This window comes from Euprymna scolopes, chromosome 46 (assembly GCF_053919585.1).
Source record: "Euprymna scolopes isolate OS-2025 chromosome 46, ASM5391958v1, whole genome shotgun sequence".
Classification (NCBI taxonomy): Eukaryota; Metazoa; Mollusca; class Cephalopoda; order Sepiida; family Sepiolidae; genus Euprymna; species Euprymna scolopes.
Genome location: NC_136527.1, coordinates 69,785,887 through 69,806,016, shown reverse-complemented (window position 1 = coordinate 69,806,016; position 20,130 = coordinate 69,785,887). Strand labels below are relative to the sequence as shown.

At 32.8% G+C, this 20,130-nt stretch overlaps 1 long non-coding RNA gene across 1 annotated transcript in view; it reads right to left on the bottom strand.

Moving 5' to 3' along the window:
• The window catches only part of LOC145271250 (uncharacterized), a 75,278-nt gene extending 63,052 nt beyond the window's left edge, over positions 1-12,226 (bottom strand). Inside the window, exon 1 of the long non-coding RNA XR_013865777.1 lies at positions 12,113-12,226. This is a non-coding gene — a long non-coding RNA (uncharacterized LOC145271250). The remainder of the gene's footprint in view (positions 1-12,112) is intronic.
• Between the last annotated feature and the right edge of the window lie 7,904 nt (positions 12,227-20,130).

Sequence of the window (20,130 nt, the reverse complement as noted above, 5' to 3'; positions counted from 1 at the left end):
ATAATAATTGTTTCTTAGAATCTCACACTGTCAATATCTGCTACAGAGAGATGAAACTTTCATGTCATGAATGCATAAGTTCAATCTACATAATAATTGTTTCTTAGAATCTTACACTGTCAATATCTGCTACAGAGAGATGAAACTTTCATGTCATGAATGCATAGGTTCAATCTACATAATAATTGTTTCTTAGAATCTCACACTGTCAATATCTGCTACAGAGAGATACAACTTTCATGTCATGAATGCATAAGTTCAATCTACATAATAATTGTTTCTTAGAATTTCACACTTTCAATATCTGCTACAGAGAGATACAACTTTCATGTCATGAATGCATAAGTTCAATCCACATAATTGTTTCTTAGAATCTCACACTGTCAATATCTGCTACAGAGAGATGAAACTTTCATGTCATGAATGCATAAGTTCAATCCACATAATTGTTTCTTAGAATCTCACACTGTCAATATCTGCTACAGAGAGATGAAACTTTCATGTCATGAATGCATAAGTTCAATCTACATAATAATTGTTTCTTAGAATTTCACACTGTCAATATCTGCTACAGAGAGATACAACTTTCATGTCATGAATGCATAAGTTCAATCCACGTAATTGTTTCTTAGAATCTCACACTGTCAATATCTGCTACAGAGAGATGAAACTTTCATGTCATGAATGCATTAGTTCAATCTACATAATAATTGTTTCTTAGAATCTCACACTGTCAATATCTGCTACAGAGAGATGAAACTTTCATGTCATGAATGCATTAGTTCAATCTACATAATAATTGTTTCTTCGAATCTCACACTGTCAATATCTGCTACAGAGAGATGAAACTTTCATGTCATGAATGCATAAGTTCAATCTACATAATAATTGTTTCTTAGAATCTCACACTGTCAACATCTGCTACAGAGAGATGAAACTTTCATGTCATGAATGCATTAGTTCAATCTACATAATAATTGTTTCTTCGAATCTCACACTTTCAATATCTGCTACAGAGAGATGAAACTTTCATGTCATGAATGCATAAGTTCAATCTACATAATAATTGTTTCTTCGAATCTCACACTGTCAATATCTGCTACAGAGAGATGAAACTTTCATGTCATGAATGCATAAGTTCAATCTACATAATAATTGTTTCTTAGAATCTCACACTGTCAATATCTGCTACAGAGAGATACAACTTTCATGTCATGAATGCATAAGTTCAATCCACATAATTGTTTCTTAGAATCTCACACTGTCAATATCTGCTACAGAGAGATGAAACTTTCATGTCATGAATGCATTAGTTCAATCTACATAATAATTGTTTCTTCGAATCTCACACTGTCAATATCTGCTACAGAGAGATGAAACTTTCATGTCATGAATGCATATGTTCAATCCACATAATTGTTTCTTAGAATCTCACACTGTCAATATCTGCTACAGAGAGATGAAACTTTCATGTCATGAATGCATGAGTTCAATCTACATAATAATTGTTTCTTAGAATCTCACACTGTCAATATCTACTACAGAGAGATGAAACTTTCATGTCATGAATGCATAAGTTCAATCTACATAATAATTGTTTCTTAGAATCTCACACTGTCAATATCTGCTACAGAGAGATACAACTTTCATGTCATGAATGCATAAGTTCAATCTACATAATAATTGTTTCTTAGAATCTCACACTGTCAATATCTGCTAGAGAGAGATACAACTTTCATGTCATGAATGCATGAGTTCAATCTACATAATAATTGTTTCTTAGAATCTCACACTGTCAATATCTGCTACAGAGAGATGAAACTTTCATGTCATGAATGCATAAGTTCAATCTACATAATAATTGTTTCTTAGAATCTTACACTGTCAATATCTGCTACAGAGAGATACAACTTTCATGTCATGAATGCATAAGTTCAATCTACATAATAATTGTTTCTTAGAATCTTACACTGTCAATATCTGCTACAGAGAGATACAACTTTCATGTCATGAATGCATGAGTTCAATCTACATAATAATTGTTTCTTAGAATCTCACACTGTCAATATCTGCTACAGAGAGATGAAACTTTCATGTCATGAATGCATAAGTTCAATCTACATAATAATTGTTTCTTAGAATTTCACACTGTCAATATCTGCTACAGAGAGATGAAACTTTCATGTCATGAATGCATGAGTTCAATCCACATAATAATTGTTTCTTAGAATCTCACACTGTCAATATCTGCTACAGAGAGATACAACTTTCATGTCATGAATGCATAAGTTCAATCTACATAATAATTGTTTCTTAGAATCTCACACTGTCAATATCTGCTACAGAGAGATACAACTTTCATGTCATGAATGCATAAGTTCAATCTACATAATAATTGTTTCTTAGAATCTCACACTGTCAATATCTGCTACAGAGAGATACAACTTTCATGTCATGAATGCATAAGTTCAATCTACATAATAATTGTTTCTTAGAATCTCACACTGTCAATATCTGCTACAGAGAGATGAAACTTTCATGTCATGAATGCATGAGTTCAATCCACATAATAATTGTTTCTTAGAATCTCACACTGTCAATATCTGCTACAGAGAGATACAACTTTCATGTCATGAATGCATAAGTTCAATCTACATAATAATTGTTTCTTAGAATCTCACACTGTCAATATCTGCTACAGAGAGATACAACTTTCATGTCATGAATGCATAAGTTCAATCTACATAATAATTGTTTCTTAGAATTTCACACTGTCAATATCTGCTACAGAGAGATACAACTTTCATGTCATGAATGCATGAGTTCAATCTACATAATAATTGTTTCTTAGAATCTCACACTGTCAATATCTGCTACAGAGAGATGAAACTTTCATGTCATGAATGCATAAGTTCAATCTGCATAATTGTTTCTTAGAATCTCACACTGTCAATATCTGCTACAGAGAGATACAACTTTCATGTCATGAATGCATAAGTTCAATCTACATAATAATTGTTTCTTAGAATCTCACACTGTCAATATCTGCTACAGAGAGATACAACTTTCATGTCATGAATGCATAAGTTCAATCTACATAATAATTGTTTCTTAGAATCTCACACTGTCAATATCTGCTACAGAGAGATACAACTTTCATGTCATGAATGCATAAGTTCAATCTACATAATAATTGTTTCTTAGAATCTCACACTGTCAATATCTGCTACAGAGAGATGAAACTTTCATGTCATGAATGCATAAGTTCAATCTACATAATAATTGTTTCTTAGAATCTCACACTGTCAATATCTGCTACAGAGAGATACAACTTTCATGTCATGAATGCATAAGTTCAATCTACATAATAATTGTTTCTTAGAATTTCACACTTTCAATATCTGCTACAGAGAGATACAACTTTCATGTCATGAATGCATAAGTTCAATCCACATAATTGTTTCTTAGAATCTCACACTGTCAATATCTGCTACAGAGAGATGAAACTTTCATGTCATGAATGCATAAGTTCAATCCACATAATTGTTTCTTAGAATCTCACACTGTCAATATCTGCTACAGAGAGATGAAACTTTCATGTCATGAATGCATAAGTTCAATCTACATAATAATTGTTTCTTAGAATTTCACACTGTCAATATCTGCTACAGAGAGATACAACTTTCATGTCATGAATGCATAAGTTCAATCCACATAATTGTTTCTTAGAATCTCACACTGTCAATATCTGCTACAGAGAGATGAAACTTTCATGTCATGAATGCATTAGTTCAATCTACATAATAATTGTTTCTTAGAATCTCACACTGTCAATATCTGCTACAGAGAGATGAAACTTTCATGTCATGAATGCATTAGTTCAATCTACATAATAATTGTTTCTTCGAATCTCACACTGTCAATATCTGCTACAGAGAGATGAAACTTTCATGTCATGAATGCATAAGTTCAATCTACATAATAATTGTTTCTTAGAATCTCACACTGTCAACATCTGCTACAGAGAGATGAAACTTTCATGTCATGAATGCATTAGTTCAATCTACATAATAATTGTTTCTTCGAATCTCACACTTTCAATATCTGCTACAGAGAGATGAAACTTTCATGTCATGAATGCATAAGTTAAATCTACATAATAATTGTTTCTTCGAATCTCACACTGTCAATATCTGCTACAGAGAGATGAAACTTTCATGTCATGAATGCATAAGTTCAATCTACATAATAATTGTTTCTTAGAATCTCACACTGTCAATATCTGCTACAGAGAGATACAACTTTCATGTCATGAATGCATAAGTTCAATCCACATAATTGTTTCTTAGAATCTCACACTGTCAATATCTGCTACAGAGAGATGAAACTTTCATGTCATGAATGCATTAGTTCAATCTACATAATAATTGTTTCTTCGAATCTCACACTGTCAATATCTGCTACAGAGAGATGAAACTTTCATGTCATGAATGCATATGTTCAATCCACATAATTGTTTCTTAGAATCTCACACTGTCAATATCTGCTACAGAGAGATGAAACTTTCATGTCATGAATGCATGAGTTCAATCTACATAATAATTGTTTCTTAGAATCTCACACTGTCAATATCTACTACAGAGAGATGAAACTTTCATGTCATGAATGCATAAGTTCAATCTACATAATAATTGTTTCTTAGAATCTCACACTGTCAATATCTGCTACAGAGAGATACAACTTTCATGTCATGAATGCATAAGTTCAATCTACATAATAATTGTTTCTTAGAATCTCACACTGTCAATATCTACTACAGAGAGATGAAACTTTCATGTCATGAATGCATAAGTTCAATCTACATAATAATTGTTTCTTAGAATCTTACACTGTCAATATCTGCTACAGAGAGATACAACTTTCATGTCATGAATGCATGAGTTCAATCTACATAATAATTGTTTCTTAGAATCTCACACTGTCAATATCTGCTACAGAGAGATGAAACTTTCATGTCATGAATGCATAAGTTCAATCTACATAATAATTGTTTCTTAGAATCTTACACTGTCAATATCTGCTACAGAGAGATACAACTTTCATGTCATGAATGCATAAGTTCAATCTACATAATAATTGTTTCTTAGAATCTTACACTGTCAATATCTGCTACAGAGAGATACAACTTTCATGTCATGAATGCATGAGTTCAATCTACATAATAATTGTTTCTTAGAATCTCACACTGTCAATATCTGCTACAGAGAGATGAAACTTTCATGTCATGAATGCATAAGTTCAATCTACATAATAATTGTTTCTTAGAATCTCACACTGTCAATATCTGCTACAGAGAGATGAAACTTTCATGTCATGAATGCATGAGTTCAATCCACATAATAATTGTTTCTTAGAATCTCACACTGTCAATATCTGCTACAGAGAGATACAACTTTCATGTCATGAATGCATAAGTTCAATCTACATAATAATTGTTTCTTAGAATCTCACACTGTCAATATCTGCTACAGAGAGATACAACTTTCATGTCATGAATGCATAAGTTCAATCTACATAATAATTGTTTCTTAGAATTTCACACTGTCAATATCTGCTACAGAGAGATACAACTTTCATGTCATGAATGCATAAGTTCAATCTACATAATAATTGTTTCTTAGAATCTCACACTGTCAATATCTGCTACAGAGAGATGAAACTTTCATGTCATGAATGCATGAGTTCAATCTACATAATAATTGTTTCTTAGAATCTCACACTGTCAATATCTGCTACAGAGAGATACAACTTTCATGTCATGAATGCATAAGTTCAATCTACATAATAATTGTTTCTTAGAATCTCACACTGTCAATATCTGCTACAGAGAGATACAACTTTCATGTCATGAATGCATAAGTTCAATCTACATAATAATTGTTTCTTAGAATCTCACACTGTCAATATCTGCTACAGAGAGATACAACTTTCATGTCATGAATGCATAAGTTCAATCTACATAATAATTGTTTCTTAGAATCTCACACTGTCAATATCTGCTACAGAGAGATACAACTTTCATGTCATGAATGCATAAGTTCAATCTACATAATAATTGTTTCTTAGAATCTCACACTGTCAATATCTGCTACAGAGAGATACAACTTTCATGTCATGAATGCATAAGTTCAATCTACATAATAATTGTTTCTTAGAATCTCACACTGTCAATATCTGCTACAGAGAGATACAACTTTCATGTCATGAATGCATAAGTTCAATCTACATAATAATTGTTTCTTAGAATCTCACACTGTCAATATCTGCTACAGAGAGATACAACTTTCATGTCATGAATGCATAAGTTCAATCTACATAATAATTGTTTCTTAGAATCTCACACTGTCAATATCTGCTACAGAGAGATACAACTTTCATGTCATGAATGCATAAGTTCAATCTACATAATAATTGTTTCTTAGAATTTCACACTGTCAATATCTGCTACAGAGAGATACAACTTTCATGTCATGAATGCATGAGTTCAATCTACATAATAATTGTTTCTTAGAATCTCACACTGTCAATATCTGCTACAGAGAGATGAAACTTTCATGTCATGAATGCATAAGTTCAATCTGCATAATTGTTTCTTAGAATCTCACACTGTCAATATCTGCTACAGAGAGATACAACTTTCATGTCATGAATGCATAAGTTCAATCTACATAATAATTGTTTCTTAGAATCTTACACTGTCAATATCTGCTACAGAGAGATGAAACTTTCATGTCATGAATGCATAAGTTCAATCCACATAATAATTGTTTCTTAGAATCTCACACTGTCAATATCTGCTACAGAGAGATACAACTTTCATGTCATGAATGCATAAGTTCAATCTACATAATAATTGTTTTTTAGAATTTCACACTGTCAATATCTGCTACAGAGAGATGAAACTTTCATGTCATGAATGCATGAGTTCAATCTACATAATAATTGTTTCTTAGAATCTCACACTGTCAATATCTGCTACAGAGAGATACAACTTTCATGTCATGAATGCATAAGTTCAATCTACATAATAATTGTTTCTTAGAATCTCACACTGTCAATATCTGCTACAGAGGGATGAAACTTTCATGTCATGAATGCATAAGTTCAATCTACATAATAATTGTTTCTTAGAATCTCACACTGTCAATATCTGCTACAGAGAGATGAAACTTTCATGTCATGAATGCATGAGTTCAATCTACATAATAATTGTTTCTTAGAATCTCACACTGTCAATATCTGCTACAGAGAGATGAAACTTTCATGTCATGAATGCATAAGTTCAATCTACATAATAATTGTTTCTTAGAATCTCACACTGTCAACATCTGCTACAGAGAGATACAACTTTCATGTCATGAATGCATGAGTTCAATCTACATAATAATTGTTTCTTAGAATCTTACACTGTCAATATCTGCTACAGAGAGATGAAACTTTCATGTCATGAATGCATAAGTTCAATCCACATAATAATTGTTTCTTAGAATCTCACACTGTCAATATCTGCTACAGAGAGATACAACTTTCATGTCATGAATGCATGAGTTCAATCTACATAATAATTGTTTCTTAGAATCTCACACTGTCAATATCTGCTACAGAGAGATGAAACTTTCATGTCATGAATGCATAAGTTCAATCTACATAATAATTGTTTCTTAGAATCTCACACTGTCAATATCTGCTACAGAGAGATACAACTTTCATGTCATGAATGCATAAGTTCAATCCACATAATTGTTTCTTAGAATCTCACACTGTCAATATCTGCTACAGAGAGATGAAACTTTCATGTCATGAATGCATAAGTTCAATCTACATAATAATTGTTTCTTAGAATCTAACACTGTCAATATCTGCTACAGAGAGATACAACTTTCATGTCATGAATGCATAAGTTCAATCTACATAATAATTTTTTCTTAGAATCTCACACTGTCAATATCTGCTACAGAGAGATGAGACTTTCATGTCATGAATGCATAAGTTCAATCTACATAATAATTGTTTCTTAGAATCTCACACTGTCAATATCTGCTACAGAGAGATGAAACTTTCATGTCATGAATGCATGAGTTCAATCTACATAATAATTGTTTCTTAGAATCTCACACTGTCAATATCTGCTACAGAGAGATACAACTTTCATGTCATGAATGCATAAGTTCAATCTACATAATAATTTTTTCTTAGAATCTCACACTGTCAATACCTGCTACAGAGAGATGAAACTTTCATGTCATGAATGCATGAGTTCAATCTACATAATAATTGTTTCTTAGAATCTCACACTGTCAATATCTGCTACAGAGAGATGAAACTTTCATGTCATGAATGCATAAGTTCAATCTACATAATAATTGTTTCTTAGAATCTCACACTGTCAACATCTGCTACAGAGAGATGAAACTTTCATGTCATGAATGCATAAGTTCAATCTACATAATAATTGTTTCTTAGAATCTCACACTGTCAATATCTGCTACAGAGAGATACAACTTTCATGTCATGAATGCATAAGTTCAATCCACATAATTGTTTCTTAGAATCTCACACTGTCAATATCTGCTACAGAGAGATGAAACTTTCATGTCATGAATGCATAAGTTCAATCTACATAATAATTGTTTCTTAGAATCTAACACTGTCAATATCTGCTACAGAGAGATACAACTTTCATGTCATGAATGCATAAGTTCAATCTACATAATAATTTTTTCTTAGAATCTCACACTGTCAATATCTGCTACAGAGAGATGAGACTTTCATGTCATGAATGCATAAGTTCAATCTACATAATAATTGTTTCTTAGAATCTCACACTGTCAATATCTGCTACAGAGAGATGAAACTTTCATGTCATGAATGCATGAGTTCAATCTACATAATAATTGTTTCTTAGAATCTCACACTGTCAATATCTGCTACAGAGAGATGAAACTTTCATGTCATTAATGCATAAGTTCAATCTACATAATTGTTTCTTAGAATCTCACACTGTCAACATCTGCTACAGAGAGATGAAACTTTCATGTCATGAATGCATAAGTTCAATCCACATAATTGTTTCTTAGAATCTCACACTGTCAACATCTGCTACAGAGAGATGAAACTTTCATGTCATGAATGCATAAGTTCAATCTACATAATAATTGTTTCTTAGAATCTCACACTGTCAACATCTGCTACAGAGAGATGAAACTTTCATGTCATGAATGCATGAGTTCAATCTACATAATAATTGTTTCTTAGAATTTCACACTGTCAATATCTGCTACAGAGAGATGAAACTTTCATGTCATGAATGCATAAGTTCAATCTACATAATAATTGTTTCTTAGAATTTCACACTGTCAATATCTGCTACAGAGAGATGAAACTTTCATGTCATGAATGCATAAGTTCAATCTACATAATAATTGTTTCTTAGAATCTCACACTGTCAACATCTGCTACAGAGAGATGAAACTTCCATCTCATGAATGCATAAGTTCAATCCGCATAATAAAATCAATTGAAAAGAAAAAATAGAAGGCATTACTTTTGGAAGCCCCCGTGTAATAAAAAAACTAAATTTCTTTTTAAAAGAATAAAAATAACATGAATATAAAGATAGGTCTAATAATAATTGGAAATGATGTAACTATAAAGTATGGTGAGAAAAACAATTTGTTTTTTAGAAATTTATTTCTTTTTAAAACTTTTACATTTTAAATAATAAGATATGGTTAAAAATGCGTAAATAATAAATATATGAATAAGATATAGTTAAAAATGCGTAAATAATAAATATATGAATAAGATATAGTTAAAAATGCGTAAATAATAAATATATGAATAAGATATAGTTAAAAATACGTAAATAATAAATATATGAATAAGATATAGTTAAAAATGCGTAAATAATAAATATATGAATAAGATATAGTTAAAAATACGTAAATAATAAATATATGAATAAGATATAGTTAAAAATGCGTAAATAATAAATATATGAATAAGATATAGTTAAAAATACGTAAATAATAAAAAGAGAATATTGAAAATTTATTATAATTTATTTATTTGATGAATTTTAGCGAATATTTAATTGTAGGAAGGACTCAAAACTTTTACATTTTAGAATAAAGCCATTCATTTGCACGTATCTATGTATTAATTTTTAATTGTAGGAAGGACTTGAATAAATAAATATTTTCTATAAATATTTACACTTATTTATTCTTGTGTGTGATGTTTTAAGTAGCACGTGTTGTGAACGGGAATATTTTAACTGAATCACTAACGTATCTAAACTTTTCTTTTTTATGTATTCATGGGTAATTATTGTTAGTGAACATTAATAACTAAACAACAAATTTACAATGTTTTTAATATTAAAATCGTTTTCAAAACATTTACAAAAAAAAATTTAAAACAAACAAAAATACTTGATTAAAAAGAGTTCTATAATTAGGTACGTGCAGAATAAATGGCAAATACCCTAAAATCTATAAACCCCTCCCTTCAGTTAAAAATACACCAAAATTCTGGAAATCAACTGATTTTAATTAAATTCATAGTATTTATTAATTATCATAGAATATAATGAACCCAATATTGTTATAACCCTAATGAAAATGTATTATATTATGCAAACAAAAATGACTTAATTAATTTTTTTTTTAGTTTTAAATACAAAAAAAAGCGAATGAATTCATTTTTCTTTTTTATAAAAATAAAGCATCATAGTGCTAATAATAAAATTTTCAATATATACACATTTCAGAAACATAAAAAACCTTAAATCTGTGTTAGTGAAATTAATATAAACCGAAAAATATGTCTGGAACTAATGATATTATCATTGAATCCCCCATTGTTTATTCAATATTTACACCAAAAATATAATAAAATCACAAAAAACTATTTCATGTTATTTTAATGGTGATAGTTTCTGCATTTTTTTTTAATTATGAATAATTTGAAAATAAAAATAAATTTAAAAAATTGAGATCCAGTCTCGGGTCAGTTTAAAAAATTATTTTAAAAAATGAAGTTTGGGTGGACAGAAGGACAAAAAAGAAAATGTTAAACTTTTATTATTAAATAATCATTTTATTTAAAATTTGAATTATATCTGATCACTAATAAGCTTATTTTTAATGAATAATAAAAATTTAAATAAATCGAATAATGTAATTAAAAAAATCGAGTAATGTAATTGCTAAAAATGAATATTTGAACATTTTACAAACAAAATCTACGGAAAACATTGGTAAATAAACGTCATCAATAATTTTATACCAAGCAAAATATGAAACATTTTTAGAGAAAAACAAACAAATATTTACTTGTGTACATTCAAGAATATTTTAATTAAAGAAACATTTCCTGTTTTATTACAACAAATTAAATGTAATTATTACACTTCCCATGATCCGTACTTTGGGTAAAATTAGCGATATTTGTATTTATAAATTATTGTTAGCATTTTTTAAATGGAATTTTTAGTTAAAAAAAAAAATGATGCTTAAGCAATTATGTTATCGCACCATTTAAAAAAAAATGGAATTTTCAATCTAAATTCAATTTTTACATTTTTTAAAATGTAATTGTAAGGTGAAAGTGTAGAATAATTACAAAACACCCTCTTATCCCTATGTTAAGAATGGCTTTCTAAATAATAATTTCAGCACGGTAAGTTCATAAGTGCCAACAAAAGATGCATTTTCTTTATTTCGGTCTGTTTTTTTTTTTTTTTTTTTTTTTTTTTTAACATAAACTATTTTTGAAAAATGTAGATGTAAACTACAAAATAAGCCATCATGCCGGGACCCCTAAAAAATAAGCCATCAGCACCTAAAAAATAAGCCATCAGCACCTAAAAAATAAGCCATCAGCACCTAAAAAATTCAGGCGTAAACTAAATAAATATATCATAAGCATCATTAAAAAATCATTTTCTTTGTCCATTTTGTCCATACATATCTTATAATCGTTGGGGCGCGGTCCGCGGCCCTGTTATAAAAAAGACCTAAAACAACAATTAACTTCAAGTAATACTTACTTTCTGTTTGGCAATCTGCCTTCAACAAAGAAATAATTATAAGATTTGTTAATTAAAACGAGACGAGTTTGATGGATGGAAGTTGATATTTCAGATGACGACCGGAAAAGCAAGTTCGCAGAAAATTCAAATAATTTCATTTATTGTAATTTCAAGTCTTTTTTTTTTTTTTTGTAAATAACAAATTTATTAAATAAAAAAGAATATTTTTTTATTGTTAAAAATTCATTAATGTATATAATTTTTAAAAAAATGATAAAAAGAAAGCTCCTAATTTTTAATGTAACAAAAATAAAACCATTTTAATATGAGTGAGGATAAAAAGAAATGGTTTACTGTGAGTTTGGATGAGAAGACGATTTATCCGAGAATCAAATTGAAAAATCAATAAATGATAATTTATATTAAAAAAAATCAATTGTGTTGGAAAATCTAATGTGAATAAGATGTGTATAGAAATGAAATGAACAAAACAATGAAATTAATTTGTTCGTTTTGGTATTATTTTAATTTAAGGCCCGTCTCACATTCGTATATAACAAAGTATTTTTTGTAGATTTCAGTCGAATCGGCAAACCGTTTCCGTTGCAAAAAAAATGTTTTCATGATATGAAAACATTACTTTTGTGAAAAGTGGGTGATTACTTTTCCATGAAAATTTAACTTATAATGAGCGCCCACTTTCTGGCCATCTGATAGCGAGGGCATTTCCGGTGTGTTCATTGGCTAAAATTTTTTGGATTTCTTTTGCATGGTATTACCCCCTCAACTTTGGGACTATTTTATATTTCACGCGCTTGCGCTTGCGTTGCGCGTACAAAATAGTCACCCGTGATAACATGCACCGCCAAAACTGGGGGGGCAGGTCAGTACTTTTTGACGGACCGTCTTTTTAAAAATCTACCAAAAATCAGGTAATTATCCGATCAATACGAAATTTTCAGCGATTATTAGGAGAAGAATGAACTTTATAACAGTGTACTTATTTTTCATAAACGATATTTATATATATATATATTTTTTTGCTTACAAAACCCCCCCTTGTTTTGAAGTGGGAACAAATATGCTTAAAATAATCATCTGAAACTGAACAAAACATATTGTGTTGTTGTAAGGGACAGAATTATAGATTAAAAAAAAAAAAAAAAAAAAAAATTGTTTGCATACCTTATTTTGACGTCTGAATATCAGAACTTCGATTGTGTTTAATTATCCCGCTTTTGAGTTTTGAAGTGTGAAATTCGGTGAATATGTTAAGTAAAATAATTAATTTAAGTTAAGCAAAACAAAAAAAAAATTTTTTTTATATTTATACGAAAAAAGCCATTTTAAAATTTTTGATAAATAAATTAACAATTTTTTTTTAGCGAGCCGAATAATGCATGACCATTATTAAACAGAGCATGCTTTGAATAATCGATCCAAAAAAAAAAAATTCGATAAATATTGTGCCCTTTGTGTTAAAAATAGCATCATTTTTTTCGATCTCGTTTGAAAACGTTTGCCGCCTTTCGACTACGGTGGACCAAAAGCGCTGAAATAATTTTTTTTTATTCTGCTTTAAATTGCCCCCTCCCCCCATTTTGGGGAGCCTGGCCCCCACACACATACACATTAAAAACCAAACTCATACAAATGGTCACCCATCTGGTACTGGCCAGCCTCAGCTTAATAATACATTGAAATTTTCGTCACTGAAAAATAAGTTTTTTTGGCCTGTTTAGTCTTCCATAGTTTTCGTCTCATCGAAAGAAAACGTAAACAGAGTCGATCTGAACTCTTCGGCGACGCGAAATATCTGGTTACATATATGAATAAGTGGAATTATTTGAAATTCAGGTACTTATATTATAATATTTTTGCATATTCTCTTAGAAAATCATCCTAAATCTTAGTTAGACAATAAATGAATAAATAAATTATTTCAAAAACCCTTTTTTTTTAATATTTAAGTACGTTTTTTGTGCAAGACAAAAAATAACAATTGTTAACTTTTTGGGAAAATTTAACATTTAAAATTGAATTAAAAATAGTAGAAAAAGTTTTACATTATTCTGTTTTCTATATGATAAAATTCAGGGTTTTATCTTTCTGGAAAAAAAAAAGTTACTCAGAAATAATGGATTTTAATAAATGTAATTTAGTTTTAAAAAACAACAACAACTTGATTTTGCGGCCATTTTTGGCGGTGCCTATATCATAGAAGTACATGGTTTAATATTTGGAAAGCTACTTGTTTTTCGTCTAATTTTTATTTTTCGCCAATACTACACCATGACAAGGCAGTTTGGTATGTGAGTGCACATTTAACAGCCTTTTTTATGCTCGAGCGTGGCCTCAACGAAGGCTGGGCATTGAAATAGAAAATAGTCCCAGAGTTAAGGGGTGTGAGAAATTCCATAACAACGCCATTTTGTTTACCCGCCTAACATGATTTGCTAGACGGTCTTTCATTGGTTCAATTTGAATGCGCCAGTTTGGCTCTAATTTTGCATGTGCGTTTATATTTCAGTCTAACAATGTTCATCATGTATAACATGGACATCCATTTAAGGTGCTCTGTTATAGAGTGCCAGGATTTTACCTTCATTGGACACCATACAGTGGGTGGACGAAGGACATTTCTCTAAATACCGTGAAAAAAATTAATTTTACCTTAAAATCTAACGACTGCTCAGTCAAGGAAAGGAAGCAATGGGCACCTACCTTAAATTGCGGAAGAATTGCCCCCTTCCGCGACGTGACAGTCAGTTAACAATTGCTAGCCAGCAAAGCCTAGGTAATCAAAGAATAGCTTCTGGCACCAGCCACAAATGCATCTGAAAAAAAACTTGATCACTGGGAAGAATCTCCCTTTAAATAACCAAAAGGTCATGTGATTAACTGTCACCTGATCTGTGAAAAAAAGCTTTAAAAAGGCAGAGGAGGCAAGACAATCTCTTTTTGTTAATAAGCAAGGTAAGTGCACACCACTCTCCCTCTCCCTTAGTAGAAGCATCAGGGTTGCACTTAACCGCAGCCAATCGAAGGGTGTCGGAGAGAGGACAGTACCGATAACCAAGTACCTTTTCCCAACCACTGCCATGGACACTCAGTGTACCATGCTCCTCCATCTTGCTTCGAATTCCTGCATGGTCAGAATTGCATGACTGTAGTTCGAAGCCTCCTTGATGTAACTGCTCCCGAGAGAGAGAGAGTGTACAATGCACACAGCTCCTCTGGACTATCACTAGACATGATGAGATTATCCACATAAAAACGATTTTCCATCATAAATCTGCAGTTATCCATAGGAAACTGTGCAGCATGATACCGGAGAACATACTTTAAAATAAAAGGACTGGAAACAAACCTAAAAATGATTGTGTTGTACCTAAAACAATGTAGTCGTTCACCGTCCTTCAAAAAAAGCTGAACCTGTTCTTATCTGATTCCAGCTTCAGGCGGATCATCAAAAAGGCCTTCTTGATGTCTGCCAACACATGATTATTGGAGCGGAAAGTGAGTAGCAAATCCAACAGTTCACTTGTTAAGTTTACTCCCTGGTAAGTAGCTTCATTCAAAGATGGAGAGTTCCCAACCTTGAGGCTACAGTTGAATACTGGCCGAATTTTGATGGTCGTAGTTGGGTTCGATTTCACAACCGGTCTATGCGGAATCCAAATAAATTCGTTAAATCTCTGAGGAGGCACAAAAATCTCCTCTATTATACCCTCCCGTTCTTGCTGCTGAAAAAGCTGCAGATATTCATGGTAAAACTGTTTCCTCTCCAGGTTTCATGCTACATGCTCTAATATGCGCAAGGCGACAGCATGGTTGGATGGGACACGCAATATTTTATCTTCCTCCCAGGGCAACTGGACATAATCCTTGTTATCTTTAAACAGGATGGATTGTTGGAAGAGCGCAATCTTCTGCTCATCATAATCTGTTAATCCGTGTTCTGTTATTCCCAGTGACTCCACCCCAAACATTTTCTCTAACCCCCTTTGCACGTCACTGTCGGGGGAAAAATCACTAAAATCCTCATACTTGCTCTGTAACTCCAGCACGAAACAAAGGTGAGAGGAGTTGACTTCAGCCGTTGATGCTAGAACAGAATTGAATGTAAGGCTCTCTGGATGCGAATCCAGAGAATGGTCCAAATCAAGGAACTGCTTCACCAAAGGGAACCAGTCCTGTTGGAATAATAAAGGTTTGCCCATACAAACAAGAACCAGTTGGAGAGTTCCAAAGCTTTGAATAAAATCCAATCCAATTGTTCCATGAATGGGAAGGAAGTTTGTGCCTCTCACAAATCTACCCGTTAGGGGGCAACTTTGACATTGGAACCCGTCTAAAAGAGTATTTAACTCCTCAATGTGCACAGATATATCCAGATCCTTCTGTACTAGTACAGGAAGAGAATATGGAGAATGAGATCCAACGCTCACCTCCAATTTTACTTCCCTAAAGTGCCTATTACAGTTTCCGAGTATGGTAGTCAATTTAAATTCGCAATCCAGTCTAATGGACGCTAAGAGACCCAGGGGTTCTAACACCTTACCCGACAGATAAGCCTGACCACTGCCAGTGTCCTACAAACAGCTGGCGGAAACCTGGTTGCTATCCTTGCCAAAGGTAACACACAAAACAGGGGGATGCATGAGAAGTTTCCACCTGGAGTGCGATAAGTGGAGTTAGCCTGAAGTGAAGAATCCCTTCGAGAGGGACCAGGTCTTGGCCTTGAAACATCCCCCAATGACCCCCAACATTAAGGGTGGAGCCAGGGAGCTCGTCTCTCTTGATGAGAAGACGTTTAATCGCTTCCCTAGTATCCTGCAAAATGGGCGACAAGGTGGGGATTCTCTTTACAGAAATTTGAATCAGCTTCCCTCGGACCTCTCTGGGGAATTTGAAAACGAGAATCTTCGCCATAGGTCGATCCCCCCAAGAATGGTCCTTAGAGAAAAAACAGCCAAATTAACCTTCCTGCTCCGCCAGAAGAGAGGCTGCTTTGGTAATGAAGTTTGTCAGAGTGGTATGACCTCTATCTCGTTTATAGGTGAAGTCCAAAATGTTTTGGAATTTCATCCTCATCGAGGTATTCGCTCTTCAGGACAGAAAGGGCCACCTCATAATTTCTATTGCAAATAGTTATATGATTGATGAGCAACAAAGGTTGACCGGACAACGAACATTTCAGGAAATTCAGTCTTTCGGCATCATTAGACATGCTGGCCACACAATTTTCAAATCTGGATAGGAAATTCCTGAAACTCATGGGGTTGGATTGCATCTCCAACCCATCAAAGGTAGGCCCAGTAATCTGAAGCTGAGGCGGCTTCACGATAAAAGAAGACGCACCTCTTTCAATTCCAGAGGAACATGGAGCAGAACTTATGGACTCAGACGTAGTAGGGAGAAACTTTAATTCGAGCTGCTCAAGTTCCCTTCTGAATCTCAGGGTACGTGCCAGAGATTATTTCTCAATTTGAACCCAGTCCTACTCCCCCTAAGATAACAGCTGAATCTTGCTAACACATATGTCAACTTCAGTCAAATATTCGGTAACAGATTTCTGCAGTGCAGCAAATGATTTACTAGAAAGTTTATCTTCCAAGTGAGCCATCTCCAGAATAGTTCTGATTTTGGTCCATAGAAGAGAAATTCTTTTCTGTAAATCTGCCTTGCTTCTATCCATGTAAGTAAAGGATTCTTTCGCAAAATGTGAAAAAAATTAATTTTCCCTTAAAAGCCAATGACTGCTCAGTCGAGGAAAGGAAGCAATGTGCACCTACCTTAAGTTGCGAAAGAATTGCCCCCTTCCGCGACAGTCAGTTAACAATTGCTAGCCAGCAAAGCCTAGGTAATCAAAGAATAGCTTCCGGCACCAGCCACAAATGCATCTTAAAAAAACCTGACCACTGGGAAGAATCTCCCTTTAAATAAACAAAAGGTCATGTGATTGTCTCCTGACCCGTGAAAAAAAGCTTTAAAAAGGCAGAGAAGGCAAGACAATCTATTTTTGTTAGTAAGCAACGTAAGTGCACACCGCTCTCACTCTCTTGAGCAATCATTACCCGCCCCTTTTATTTTTCACAATACAGACAACAAAATTGCTGAACTTATTTTACCCAATGAGAATATTCTACAGTGTTCCGCATGATATATTTATTATAGGAAATTATTCCTATTTCTTCCAGAGACCACCAGGTCCTAAAATATGCCATATTGAGCGACAACATTCACGCCGTGTTCACCATGTACAAAATGGAGATCCTTCTAAGGAAACCACGAACTAACATTCCCACAGAGGAATCATAACTAAAGGCTCCATTGCGTATGGATAGCAAATTCAGCCACTGTTTTTGCAAGAGACTTACCGTGAACCAAAGAACTTCCATTTACTGATACATCTTGAACAAAATTTGAGTTTTAAAGGTATGGCTTTTGTTTGTGGAGTTTCATTTGCTTTCTGGAGGGAGGAAATTGGGTGTGTAGGGAAGAAATTTCTTACAGGGGTTAATACCATACAAACGGTAAATTTGCGACGGAAACGGTTACCATATTATTATAAAGTACACCGAAAACTAGAACTTTTTTCTATACGAATGTGAGACGAGCATTAAAGTAAAATAATACCGATTTTTCTTTATTTTTAAATTTCCACGTGTCTTTATTAAAAGATGAAAACAGAAAAAGAAATCGAAACATTTTAGCTAATAAACATTCAAGAAATTGCCCCATCTCTCAGGTGGCAAGAGAGTGGGTGCTCATTTTAAGTCAAATTTACATGAAAAAGTAATCACTCACTTTTCGAAAAAGTAATTGTTCCTAGTGCTCCTAATATTATAGTTATTATCTTGCTTTGTTTCACCATCCATATCCATTACAGCTCTCTGGCTATCTCTGTGCATTTTCACCGTTTCTCCTTTTCTTTGATATTCACCCTGTTGTCAGTTGGTACAGCAAAGTCTACGATTTGATAGGACTTTTGTTTTTTGTTAATTATTACGACATCCAGTCTTCTTGCTTGCATGGGTTTATCCGTTTGTATGTCCATGTCCCATAGGATTTTGTGATTCTCGTTTTCAAGTACTGTTGCCAGCTTATGATTGTACCATTTCTCTGTATGTTTGAGATGCAGTTGTTTGCATAATTCTCAGTGTGCTGCCTTCCTCACTTGGTCATGTCTTTTCTTGTATTTCTTTCGGGTCAGTTTGCTGCACCCGCTTACTATATGGTTTATCATTCCGTCTCCTTGTCTACAGAGTCTGCATTTGCTGTTTTCTTGTGTTTTGTCGATCTTTGCTTTGATATGATTTGTTCTTATCGACATATCTTGTGCTGCAGTTATTACGGATTCAGTTTCTTGATTTATGTGTCCTTTTTGCAGCCATGTCCAGATTTTTCCATTATTCTCATTCTTATGAAACTTCCGTGTAGTTGTTTTTCTTCCCATTTTTCTTTTCTCGTTTTATCCTTTGTCTGTCTGTTTTCTGTTTTGTTGATTTTTTTCAGTGTCTCTGGCAGCCAAAATTATCTGTTCAGTATTTTGCATTATATATTTTTCTAGTTCTTTTTCTGTGTCATTCACAGTCTTATATACAACACAGTCCTTATTTAAAATTTAGAGAGAACATTTTCCTTTTATTATTTCACTCACTAGAAGGTATCACGAGTGATTGCTCACTGAGAAAGAACGGTGGTTTTCCCTGGAACCTACATGACAACAAGTCTCTTCAGATCTCCAGTAATCACTCAAGTAATTTTCCAAGTCTTTTATGTACGCGTGTGTGTATGTGTATGTATGTGTGTATGTGTATGTATGTGTGCTTTCTACACAATCTTCTACGTCTATTAATCCTCTTACCCTTTTCTTGTTCTTCTCAAGTACTCTTTTCAAATTTTCTCTTTCATTCCTGTAGATTCGATAGTGGTTGTTTCCAGGACTGCCAAATATGTGTAAGTGTCATTTCTTCCAAGTACCCCCTGTCTCCTTTTAGTAAGGGAGGTAATACCTCTGATGTCTCTAG